The following is a 13,456-nucleotide window of genomic DNA, read 5'->3' on the forward strand; positions in this document are numbered from 1 at the left end:
GAACACTACTACACAGTATAGTATTGCTAACTATATGCACATCGCTGTGTAGCAGCCCTCTAGAATGCATTCGCTTCGCATGCCTGAAGCTCTACACCTATTGAACAGCAACTCCTCATTTCTAACTCCCTTCAGCTGCTGGCAACCACCATTCCACTTTCTGCTTCTATGAGTTTGACTACTTTATCTATCTCATATAAGTGGAATCATGTAGTACTTGTTCTCTGTGACTGGCTTATTTCACATACTATTTAGTTCACCCGTACAGTCGCATATGGCAGGAGTTTCCTTCTTTGTAAGGCTGAGTAATGTTCCATTTTACGTCTATAGCACATTTTCTTTATCCATTCAAACATCCATGGGCATTTAGGTTCTTTGCAATTCTTGGCTATTGTGAAAAATATTGCAAGGCACATGAGAATTCAACTATCTCTGAGATTCTATTTTTGATTCTTTTGGAGAAATACACAGAAGTGAGGTTGCTGGATCATGTTTTTATTTCTATTTTTAGTTTTTTTGAGGCATCTACGTACTGTTTTCCATAGCAGCTATGCCAATTTTGCCATTCTACCAACATTCTACCTGTATTCCAGTTTCTCCACACTCTCGTCAATACTTGTTAGTTTATAAATAGCTCAAATGCCCTGACTGTCACAGCTGCTTTTGTCCTGTACTCTAAGAATAATGGCGCAACCAAAGAACACACATAGAGATTTCTAGAATCCTGTTGCAGTGCTATGGCTGGAATTTATGCTCATTAGGCAGTGTCCACACCATACTGGTTATTAAACAGTTATTAAATTATATATGTATATAAGGCCTGTGTATAGGAGGGCACTTCAAATCTTCATGTAAGTCCTTTCACTCTTATGTCAGTTTTCTGAAAAGCTCTGTTCCTGTACTCTTCCATCTCCCTACTCTTTGCTCCTGTGGTTGGTAAAACTGGTACTAGAACCTAACACCTTATTCATTTAAAGATGCTTTTATTTATTAATCTTAGTAAAATTTAATACAGAAAATAAAAATGCAGAAATGTATAATAGCATAGAAGCTAAAGCTACTTATTATCATCATTATTTTTTGGATCTAATAGTATTTATATTTCAATTATCCCTGAGGATACTAAAGTTTGATAACAATGTCTGAAAATTAGCAGTGCATCATTAAGGAATTATAAAACTATATTCTACATCCTTAGAGAAAGAAGATAAATATTTAATGCATTTTTCACATTTTTATCAAAAATGTTTAAAATAATAACAATTTTTAGGCTTAAATAAATAAATGCTATTAAAAATAAATAGCGTGATTGATGTTTCAAGAATGATGGTTAAAATACTATTGCTCTCCTTTGGTAACTAAGTTTAGTATGGAACATTTTTTTTCTTTCATTTTTTGTGTTTTTAAAGACAATTTTCTTCATAACAAGTAAGAGGTATAAATTCAAATAAAGGTATTTTAGAATTGTGCTTTTGGGGAGGTTAGAACTGCATAAAGATCTGGTGAACCAAGTAATATAAACTCTTAAAATGTCAGCGACTTATTATTTCATCATGCATTTTCATCTATGATTATGCATTACTGTCATATCAGCTATGGACTACATGTCATTTCAGTGTTTCCCAAACTAGTATGTTGGGGAATAACAAAACAAAATCAAGACAAAACAAACATACAAACAAACCAATACATTATACACACACACACAAATACTGACATGTTATAATAAAACAGTGTTCTATGTTCCAACATATAAATGAAATATTGAAACAGAATTACAATATTACAGAGTTATTTCTTAGCCACTTTAATTTAATGCTGCTTTGACAATATGCAAGAGATACTCCAAGAAACAGGTGCTCTGTGTATCTTCACAAACATATATTCAGAAAAAAAATTTTCAGGTCATTCCTGTAAATATCTCTGAGAATAGGACTGCTGTTTTACATCAGTGCATTAGTTACAAGTGTCCTTAGAAATCAAAGTACATTTAAGATTTATGGGTGAATATTCCATAAAGCAAAATTTATTAATAGATGATGTAAGTTGAAACAATAAATTTACATGATTATTTACAATGCTTTTCAGCCAATAAAAATCTCAAAAGAGATTCTTACCTGTGGAGCAGAATATGAATGTATAACTAAAGGAAGAATTTTTTTCTTTTCTTTCTATTTCCTAGCTCAGTGTCATATAGGTGGGAGGTGATAGAAGAAGATTTAGAAGGGTAAAAGGAAATGGTGAAGTGAATTCTACTGATTGATTTGCATTTTTAAATGAAATAATGTAGAATTCTTAACACAGATTTAAGTTAATAAAATATATTCTTAAATATTTTAAATCAGGTATAGTGCATATTATCATTCTGATATCATTTTTCTAAATAAATACATTTCTTTAGCCTCAAGATCCAGCATATTTTAGAAAAACTTTTTTTGATTAATGCATTAAGGCAACATTTACACATTTGCTATACAATGTTGACTTATCTCTATCCTCTATTTTATAAATCCCACGTAAACATGATAGAGTATTAAGGCCACTTCTACATGAGTCAGTCAAGTATTCAGAAATTTGTTTCATTTCCAAGTATATTCAGTTAGCTTTTAAACTATCACTGGTTATATATTGTAACAAATTTAAAATAAATAAAATAAAACAAATGGTAGCAATTTCTCTAAAGGTTGTCAGTGTTATTCCATAAATTGGAAATAAGTAGTCAGTGCAATATTACACATTGTATACATGCATTTATACTTTTATGATCAAATGTCCACCATTGTACTTTGTACAGAACTGTTCCTTTGGTATTGGAGGGATAGGATTTATAATATAACTCACTGAACAAGGAATACTGAATATTACCAACAAATGGAATGATGAATGGAACAATATGATATGGAAGTTCTACTAAACAAGAAAATATGAAATTTGTAAGTCTTTTAAAACATTCTATGTTCAGACATTAGAAAAAAAAAACAGGTTAGAAGCTAATATTTAAGAGTAAGAAAAGTTAGGTGGTGAAATTTCAGTGGTCTGGTATATTTTCCCCTACTGAAAACAAATATAAATTATGTAAATAGTGTTATCTTGTCTGTCTCTAGTAAACTATTACTTGAAAATGAACTATACATTATTTTAAAAATATAATAATATTTTGATCTGTGAATGAAAAGAAAATATAGATATGGAGGAAAATTATTTTACAATCCCTAGGAGATCCATATAGGTTTACTTAAAAAAACAAGAAAATTTAATGATAATAGTTTTTATTAATTATGTCACATCAATATTTTGTTTTATCTTAGATTTTCTGATACAAATACCTGACCTGAGGACATTCATTTCTTATGAAGCTCGGAATCCTTATCGCTTTTGTCCTGAAACAAGTATGAGTATGAGTTCTGGAATATTAATGAATTTTTCTATATAAGAATTTATAGAATTTATGCCAAATTTTCAATAATGACTATTACTAGTTTTAATTTTCTCTGGATTTGTTTACTGTGGATTATAAAATATTATAGCCCCATGTTTATGATCATAACTAAAATTTATGCCCAATCTGAAAAAAACGTATATGCTATCAAAATATTTTTAAAATATCAGGCAATATAGAAAAGTATCGAGAACATCTGTCATCTTCCTACATTGAGATACCAGCTTTTCAATTTCTTGTTCATTTAGTTCTGTTGTTTTTTTTGTTTGATAGTTTTACAGTGATTGGATTGTGCTATCTTACACACACTATCTTAATGTAATTTTTCTTAAAATACTGAGGAATCTTTCCAGGTCAATAATATACTAGTTTAGTTAAAGAAAACCTTCAATTGCCCTTTGGTATTGATATTTTAATACCTAGCCTGAAAATTTATAAAAAGTAGTATAATCTATTCCTAGAGAAATAACCCTGAATTTCTGATAGCTCAATCCTTAGCAAAAGCTGTATTGAAAAACATACTATTTAGGGAGGACAACCTGAAGAAAACAATGCTGTCCTTTTTGAGATCAGTGCAACATGATGCTTAGATTCAGCCAGATGACCAGAGAGGGCTACCTATCCCATGTGTGGTTCAAGTTTGCTGAACTCTGCCTCAGTATAATGTTATAAAAAATGACCCCTTGTTGTATTTTCTACAGATCTATCATAAAAACAAACAAACAAAAATTTATAACCATTTCATGAATATACTTGGGAGGAAATGTATTTCTGCTGATTACCCAGCTGGTTTTTATCTTATGGGTATAAAGCAGTTTAAGTATTAATATGACCTACTTCATAATGGTTAGTTACAAATCCTAAAGATTTGCTATCTTCCTTTAGCAAACTTGCTTATAACTGATAATGCAATTTAAATTTTAATTCTACCTGCCCTTATATTTTTCTTTACCTGATTTTAGACAGTTATGTTTTTATCTTCTTGTATATATTTTAAAGTGTTTCAAATATTTTTATATTGAAGCAAGGTAAAAATAATTATATAGAAAAAGGCATAGATAGCTTAATAAAGGCAGTTCCTTTGTTTATGTAAGAGTAATTGGGAGGGGGGATTTCATGTTTTAGCTCTTGGGAATTAACACCATTGGCAACTTATTTGGTTCCTGAATGTGGCTTATGGGAACAGAGGTTTGTGGATGAGATATATAGTTATGAGGCTCATATTGCAATGAATGTTTACCACAATGCAAGGCTGTGCTCAAATTCTCCTATCAACCTTCTCAATTTGGTTCATGTATCCATTTAGCATGACCTCAGTGACCTTGATAGCATTCCTTGGTTTTAAGGATAAAAAGGAACCAACCTTCATCACCAAAAACAAACAAACAAACAAACAAACCATGCTAGGGATCATTCTACATTTCCTGCTCTGAACCTGGAATTTTGCATTTCTCTAAGTGGTTTGTATCTGTTTCCTAATTTTCATTTTTGTCCTCCACATAACCATTTAATTGACTTAAAGGCTTTTTGTGCCATCTAAAAAATAAGCAAATGCAGATAACTTAATTTTTTTTCTGAAAATACTTGTTACCATAAATATGTTTTAATCATTTACATACTTACTATTATTTTTTCACTTTGACATCAGAATCCCAAGAGACTCTGTAATTGTTCTAAAGAACAATAATTCAGGAGAAGGAGACTCAGGGAGGATGGTGAGTCTAAAGGTAGACATATTATAAATAACATATCCCCATAAATAAAAGAGGTAAGTTGTTAAATGCCCCCAAAAGTCTAATAAAACTAGTGGCTAAGCATAATCATTTTGTTTGACCTAAAATTAAGGGTGATTAAAATGTAACTAAGATTGACTTTCAGATGTGGTTTATGTAAGTCAAAATGGAATCTCTTAATAGTCAGATATTACTGAGATAATTTACAATGTTTTCACACATACACATGCAGATAAATAAAAAGATAATAAAAAGAGAATAAATAGAAGTAAAAACTAAGGCAGATAATTTACTGTGGGTATACACATACACACACAAAGGTAAAAGAAATAAAGAAGGGAGAAAGGGAGTGGGAGGGAGGAAGGAAGGAAGGAAGGAAGGAAGAAAAGAAGGAAGGAAGGAAAGAAAGAAAAGGAAGGAAGGAAAGAAAGAAAGTCAGGGAGGGAGAGAGGTGGAGAGAAAGAGAGCGAGAGCAAGAGAGAGCGAGAGAGAGAGCGAGAGAGAGTGAGAGAGAGTGAGAGAGAGAGAGAGAAACAGAGAGAGAGAGAGAAGGAAGTAAAAACAAACAAACAAACAAATAATTAGAAACCAAGAAAAGATTTGCTTTAAAAATATGCTCATAATTTCCTACAATATTTATTGAATACAGACTAAATGTTTGTCTCTGATATTCTTAACAGCTAAAAGAAAGGGAAAAAATACATGATTAGGTGTATAATTCAGTGTCATTATCTCAAAAATTAATGTGACTTGCTCATAAGAAGCAAAACTTTTCCTGGCTCTGAGAACATTGTATCTCATAAATGAGACACTGAAAAACGTGGAGGACAATGTATTTGGCAGTATCACTATAGTAAACACCACAGTGAGTACTGCATTGATGGCATTTGGTGTGCCCTGCAGTAAAAGGTAAGAGCACTAGTCTATTGTGATAGCAATCACAGAAATGTGTAGACTAGAGAATAGATCTTAGAAGTTCTTATCACAAGAAAAAAGTTATAACTACTATTTGTGATGATGGATGTTAACTAGACATATTGTGGCGATCATTTAACAATATATACATACAGTTAACCCTTTAACAACACAAGGGGTTAGAGGCGCCAACGCTGGCACAGTCGAAATATTACTTTGTCCACTAATAAATCCTTAAGAGCCTAGTAGAATTGAGAAAATATAGAAATATTCTAGTATTACATTCTTATTTTACAATTGAAGAATCTAAGTTGCAAAGATACTGGTATAGAAAAGATATAAATTGTAATAATAAAATCAGATCAAAATATAAGTTCCTTATTTCTGTTCTTTATTGTACTATGCCATTGCTGTCATGTATGCATCTGTAGAATCTGACTCATGTTAACTGAGATAGTAATATGTGATATAATAGCTTGTGTCATTTCTGTGCATTATCAAAATAGATGAGAACCCACATATCCATAGCCATAATTTTGAAGTTAATAAAATTATTTTGCATCTATTGTCTCATTTTGATTCTCACAGCATTCTTGAGATTTAGCATTGGTGACCCCGTTTGTTAGATTAAAATCAGAGAATCACAGCGTCTCAGTGGTTTCTCCAACTTTCACTTTTTAAAAAGTGATAGGAAAGGATTCATATTCAGGGATTTCAATTTCAAATTAAGCATTCGTTTACCAATCTATAATTTTCAATATCATAACAACTTAATCTATTGGTTGAGTCATTTGTTCAATAAACATTTATTGAAGACAAGTTTGTATGAATTATGATCTGAGGCATAGAAAAACACATAATACAATTTAATTTTTGCTCAAGAAGTCACAGTATATACAGGACAAAAAAAAAAGGAAAATTGTCATTTTCATGACCAAAGTTAGTTATTAAAATATTCTAGTAATTAATTCATTTGCTATTATAAAGTTTTTGCATCATGAGTGATATCAAATAGTGTTAGCTTGGTGCAAACGCAATTGCTGTTTTAAAGGTTAAAAATAAATACAAAAAAATGCAATTACGTTTTAATCAACCTAATAACTCACTGAAATTTGCCTGAGTTAGCACCTCTCTAGAATAACGTATATTTTATGTCTAATTTGCTTTATTTAAGGTATATAAATGTATGTTTATCACTAAGCACAATGGCTGGCACTGTGAGAACTATTAGTAGTTATAATAATAGTGAGAATTGTTAATAATAGTTATAATAACAATAAGAAGAAGAACTATTAGTAACTATTATGTATGCCTTTTATAATGAAAAATCAGCTTGGTTAAACCCTGTACGCTCAATGGAATTTTTTTACAAAGCTTTTGCCTTTTTCTTTCTATAAAAAATTCTAGTGACAATTTAAGAGGTCAAGTAAGAACCGCTGTGAAATGGGTTGAAAGAATTACTAGCACAATTCATCATTTACATATTGTAAATGCACAAAAGTGCAAGACTTTTTAAAACTTTAATGAATGCCACATTTGTCTTTAAAATTTACAAGTAATTTCCCAGTCATGATGTATGCGGTCTTCTGTCTGATTCAGAATTTCTTTTTGAGTAGAATATAAAGGGCATTTAAATGAATGCTAGGAAAAATGGTCACCTGCATAAAATATGAGGGATTATGAGAGATTTCTTTTTATTTCTTTTACTTTGGTTTTCCAATTTAATTTAGTTGCTGCTTCATTTTCCATGTGTTAACATTGTCTCATTTTTTTCCCCAATTAAACACTAACCTGCATAATGCTTGGTTCTAGGTGCCCACTTTAGAATCAAAGAGTCCGTTATAATTTGGGATCTGATTCAACCTAGTTATGCGACTATGGGTAAGTTGTAACTTTTCTGTGATTAACTTTCTTTTGTAAAATGATGATTTTTAAAAAAAGCCTCTCAGATTTACTACCAAAAACTCATTTAGCATATGTAGTAGATACATTCCAAGTTATAGCTATAACCATTATCATTATTCTCAGAGTTAAATTGAGGGATATGAAGTTATTTTGAGTACGATTAAACAATAAAAGTGTTGCATGTTTAACAGTTATTGCTATGGAGAGAGAAAGTACCCTCTTCCTCATCACATACAATAGGTTTTTTTCTTGAAAAGAAAAGGGAAAAAAAATAAAGAATTGTGAGTTGATTTGGATTAAGAATAAGAATGTACCTTTAGTTTAGGACAAACCTATCCATTTAGTAAGTTTCTCTTGGCTTGTGTCAGTTAACTGGCCTCTTTAAGCCACACATATCTTAATCAAAATAAAATTATATTTCTAGAAGTGCTCTAGTTGTACTTTAGAATAATTTGTGTTTCTTTTTCGGATGGTGTAGAAAAAAACAACTACATTTCCTATGAATTTTCAATCTCTAAGAATTTTCTTTGGATAAATGTTGCTTGTGGGTCTTTATAATGGAAAGTTTTATATTTTATGCTATTAATGACTTACTATTAAGAAAATGGCAATTTTTTAAAAAGCATATAAAGTAAATATTTAGATGGTTTCTTATATTTATTGAATCAAAAGCAGTAAATAAATTTTTCATTATTATTTTATTAATAATACACTTTAGAAAAAGAGCTCTTGGAAAACTCATCTCTGATAGGCAAATATTAACAAAGGGGGAAAAGAATAAATGAATTATTAATGAAACAAATTATAAAACAATTTTAGACATATATGTGAATTCTTAATGCATTTTTAAAATCTAGTGGATAGTGACTAGTCATCCTTTTATCTTCATTGAGACAGAGCAAAAGAAAATGAGTATCGACAGCTTTAAGTAGGTAAATTGATAAGTAAAGAGCAGAGATGTAGCTTGACTAAAATATTTATGAGTACTGTTGATTTGTGTTGTAGTGATAATTTTTTCCATGAGATGAGATAATTGGGTTACTCATTTTTTCATAAACAGATTTTATCTTAATGAAAATATGAATTTTGGTAGCATCACAAAACAAATACACTATGATAACAGAGTTTGTTATTTCTTTAAAGAAATCAATGTACCTTTGACAGTTACATTATTTCTTACCATTATGACTCCTCATGGGAACCTGTAAAAAGAAGTGCATATTCAGTTACACCCTACTTTGAGAGGGTGTGTGTTTAAGCATGTTTAAGCTTGTTAAGAATGTGGCAGCATCACTTTTTCAGGGATGTTTCTGCCTTTATTTTAGGTTCTCAATATATAACCTAAGAAATAATGTCTGAAAAATACTTATTTTTCATTCAAAATAACTTAGCATTTACTTGTACCCATTCACAATATCTACAGGAAAAAAACTGATCTTTCTGATTTAAATTCTTGAAAACAATACAAGACCCACATCAATTACAGTCAAGAAAGCACACTTGCTCCTTCTTTTAATGTTAATGATGTGAATAAGGTGACTAAACCTAATTAAATATTTTATGTCTAAAATATTGTCCTAGGCTATCTCGATTCATTGCCTAAACAGACACATAAAACTATTTTAGCTATTTTTCTACAATTCTAATTCAACTAGCATCTATGTATCTTTATTCAATTCAGTTATCATAGTCACTTTTTTTAATACTCCTGTTAATTAAGTCTCTCATAGACTATATCAATAGCTTTCTATTTAGTCTCCTTGAATCTTGCTTAGTATCATTGGATTCATTTTCTAAAATATTAAATTCATGAATTCATTCACTTTGTAAAAAATTTACTATGGGCCCTAAATGTATAAAAATCCAAGTGAATTATGATGCAATTCAATGGTCTCTATTACCTGTGTCCAGCCAACTTTTCTAAAATGTGTGTTAGGAGCAAACTTGTTTAATATCAGCAATTTGTTTATTTAGCTAACTATGTGATAAGTTATGATAATATAGTAGTAATAGCTACTGTAATGTTATAGTAGTTATAAAGCATACTATTTATTTATACCAGACATTACACAATATTTACCTCATTCAATTAGTACAAAAATATTTTAAACTCATGTAGTGACAGGTGGCAGAGACAGAGTTTGCATCTAGGCCCATTGGATGCTGAATTATGGTCTCTCCGAAACGTTAATGCAAAATAATTTTTGGTTCAATAAAGGACAATTATTGAAGCCTAATTTAGCTTCTTTCCATTTAGTATATAGTTAACTTGTTTTCTACTACCTATTATATTATGTAAATGCTATCTTAAGTCAAAGTCAAATTTGTTTCTAGAACACTTTTTTTTTCCCTAAGCCTCGAGTTACTGTATTCCATTTTCTGGAGTTTCCAGCTATTGAAGTGTTGCTTGTAATTAAAGGAACTTTCAAATATAATTTTTCTAAGAGACTTCTACCCTGGCATCAAAGATACTTAAAATGATTTTAAAAAACGACTCAGTAGCCACATGACTTTTAGCAAATTATTTATGTTTAGTCTTGCTTTACTATTCTAACAAATGGAGGGATTGAACCAAATGACCAAATGGTCCCAATGTTATCTTCCCTAAATAGCATGATTAATTTCTATTATTGATAGAAGTGTAATAAAACAACCAACCCAAATCACTTCTACATGGTAATTCCTTTATTATTATTATTATAGTTAGATAAGAAGAGTATAGAGATCAGTAAATGGATGCATTAACAGATAAATGATAAACACATAGATGGAATCTAAAACTATCTACAAATAATAATAAATATAAAGACTTATGATATTCTTTCTATTTAGAAAATATAAGTTTTTTTTCTGAGCCTTTAAAATATGTAGAATTTAAATAGAAAGAAAAAGAAGAATATTCAGAGAGTATGTTTAATGATTGAAGGAGAATGAATCAGGAGATTGAAGGAGAATAATGCAGAATGGCTGGGGGAATTAAGGCACTAAAGTTAGGTATCAAAGGTTTATTTCTCTTATCATTGCATATTGAAATATCAAGCAAACTTATATTATTTAAAGTTTAAAAATAGTATTTAGGGGATTAAAAATATACAATGAAATTCATAAAAAATTAAACATTTTGTTATAACTACAGTAGTTTCAAATCCCTACATTTTTAGTGTACGTTCACCTTTTTAATCTTTTCTTTTTCTTTTTTAACTTTTTATAATGGAAGATTTCAAACATATAAGGGACTAGTATAATGAACATTTTTTTTGCCTGTCACTCAGCTTCAAAAATTATCAGCTCATTATCAATTTTCTTTCACCTACATTCCCCACACCCCTACATCCCTACCTGCATTGCTGCTGTGTTGTGTCATAGAGAATTTTTAACATAAGGGTAATTCATTCATATTTACTTTAGCATATATCTGTAAAATATATGGCTTTAATAAAAACTTATCCACCATACAGTTGTCATACATAAACACCTTAACAGTAATTCCTTATTATCCTCAAATATCCATTTTTCATTCAGTTTTCCTAATTTTCCTGCAATTTTTATTGTTGATTTCTTTAAATCAGGATTCAAACAAATTTTAACCATTATAATTGTTTGATATGTCTTCTTAGTATGCCTCATCACAATCTTACATACTTATTTATTACTTTAGTCTTAAATTAAATTATTAGTCTTAAATTATTTACGTTCTTTCAATGTGCTATACCATTTTCTACTGGAAAGCCTTTTCTTATCAGTATCCTCATCTGGAATGACTCATCCCATTTTTTACTTGGCTAATTTCATCTAATCGTTCAAGTTTCATTTTAAATTTCAATTGTTTAAGGAGGAATTCTCAGTCCACTAGTTTTACAACTTGATCCCCTCTCTCAGCTGTCTTTCTGTATCTCAACCCACTGTGTATTTTCCTTTTTCAAAACACATTATCTCTGCTAAAAGCTGTAGTATTGATATGTTTTCTTATCTTTTAATTTGGCTTCTGTGCTGGAGCAGAAATCATGCATATTTCATTTTTCAACACATCTTCAATCATCAGGACTGCACCTAATTTATATAAATTTCATGCGTGTTTTTTTTACTGAAGGAGCAAATGAAGCCCTCACTTTCATCCTATGGCATTGGTTTCTTACATCAATAGAATGACAGAAATTGTCCAGTGATAATTCTTTCAAATTTCTACTTTTCACTTCAAACTTCTGCATATTTTAAATTATTTTATTCTCTCCAGTTTCAGAGAAACACTTATCTGAACTATTTGAACAACTGATCTTATCTTTGCCAGCCCTCCCAGGATTCCCCTTTGTATCTTTAGTTTCTCTTTCCCTCTAATGACTCCTTCATTTGACTTCTAAGAACCCAAGATATTGTGTACAGGATTCTGCTCTTCTCTTTCTTGTTCTTCTATGTTTAATGCTTTGAAAACATAGGCTATATTCTGTACTATTTTACAACCTACTCCATCACCTAATGTGGTCCATGCCAACAGCCGGCACTAAAATGTTTCTCAAAAAACATTGATTTATCAATCACAAACCTCTTTTTTAGGGTTTATTCTGGCCAGCCTTTCTACTGCATTTGACTCTGAGATTCTTGTAGCAATCTTCACTCTTAATTGATTTTGCTTGGTATCTTTTTATATTTTCTCTTCTGGACACAGTTCTATCTTAAATCCTGATCATTTTTTGAATGACTCTCACTCCCTCGATTTTTACATCTCTTCAATGTTCATCTCCATATAGAAGTCCCATTCATTAATTATTATACTTTATATACACTACGGTCTCAATAAACATGGTCACATAGAACTGACTTGAAACAGCATGCCTTACTCCCAGCTTTGTTTTTCCAGACTTGAATCTGTTGAGTGGGACTGGCATAGCTAACTCAAAGTTGTCTGCCCGATAGATTGGATCAGTGAGGCATAATCTGAGTCAAGAAACCCATACAGTGTTATGTGGATCCTAGACTAATCAAGGGGATCACTGTATAAATTATATAAATATCTAGCCACTATGCTATATACCTGAAACTAGAATTATATTGAATGTCAACTGTAACTGAACAAAAAAATTTAAAAAAATAGTATAGTCTGCAAGAGAAACAAAACCATTTTCTATAAATTTCCTACATTAAATAACCATATTGGTTACTTCTCTGCATTTTTGGAAGAGGGGAAATGTGAAGAAGAGGACTGCTAGAGATAGCATGAGTCTCATGCAATAACCATATTCTTATTTTAATATTGAGTAACAAATGGTACAAATTCCATGTTAAATTAAATTAGATGGACAAAACCTTACTGATCCATTTTAAATCTAATTTCGAATAACGCATATAAGGTAGAGTCTGTCATTTTTATACCACACCCCAAACACCTCCCTCACTGGTATTTTTTCAAACCATTTGAGATCTGAGACATCTCCAGAAGAAAATATGACTGTCTCTGGTATATTAATAC

General features: G+C 30.5%; 1 pseudogene; it reads left to right on the forward strand.

Moving 5' to 3' along the window:
- Positions 1 to 7,964: 7,964 nt before the first annotated feature.
- LOC117032871 (60S ribosomal protein L10a-like) overlaps positions 7,965 to 13,456 on the forward strand; it is a 163,568-nt pseudogene continuing 158,076 nt past the window's right edge.

The sequence above is a fragment of the Rhinolophus ferrumequinum genome, chromosome 2 (assembly GCF_004115265.2).
Source record: "Rhinolophus ferrumequinum isolate MPI-CBG mRhiFer1 chromosome 2, mRhiFer1_v1.p, whole genome shotgun sequence".
Taxonomy (NCBI): domain Eukaryota; kingdom Metazoa; phylum Chordata; class Mammalia; order Chiroptera; family Rhinolophidae; genus Rhinolophus; species Rhinolophus ferrumequinum.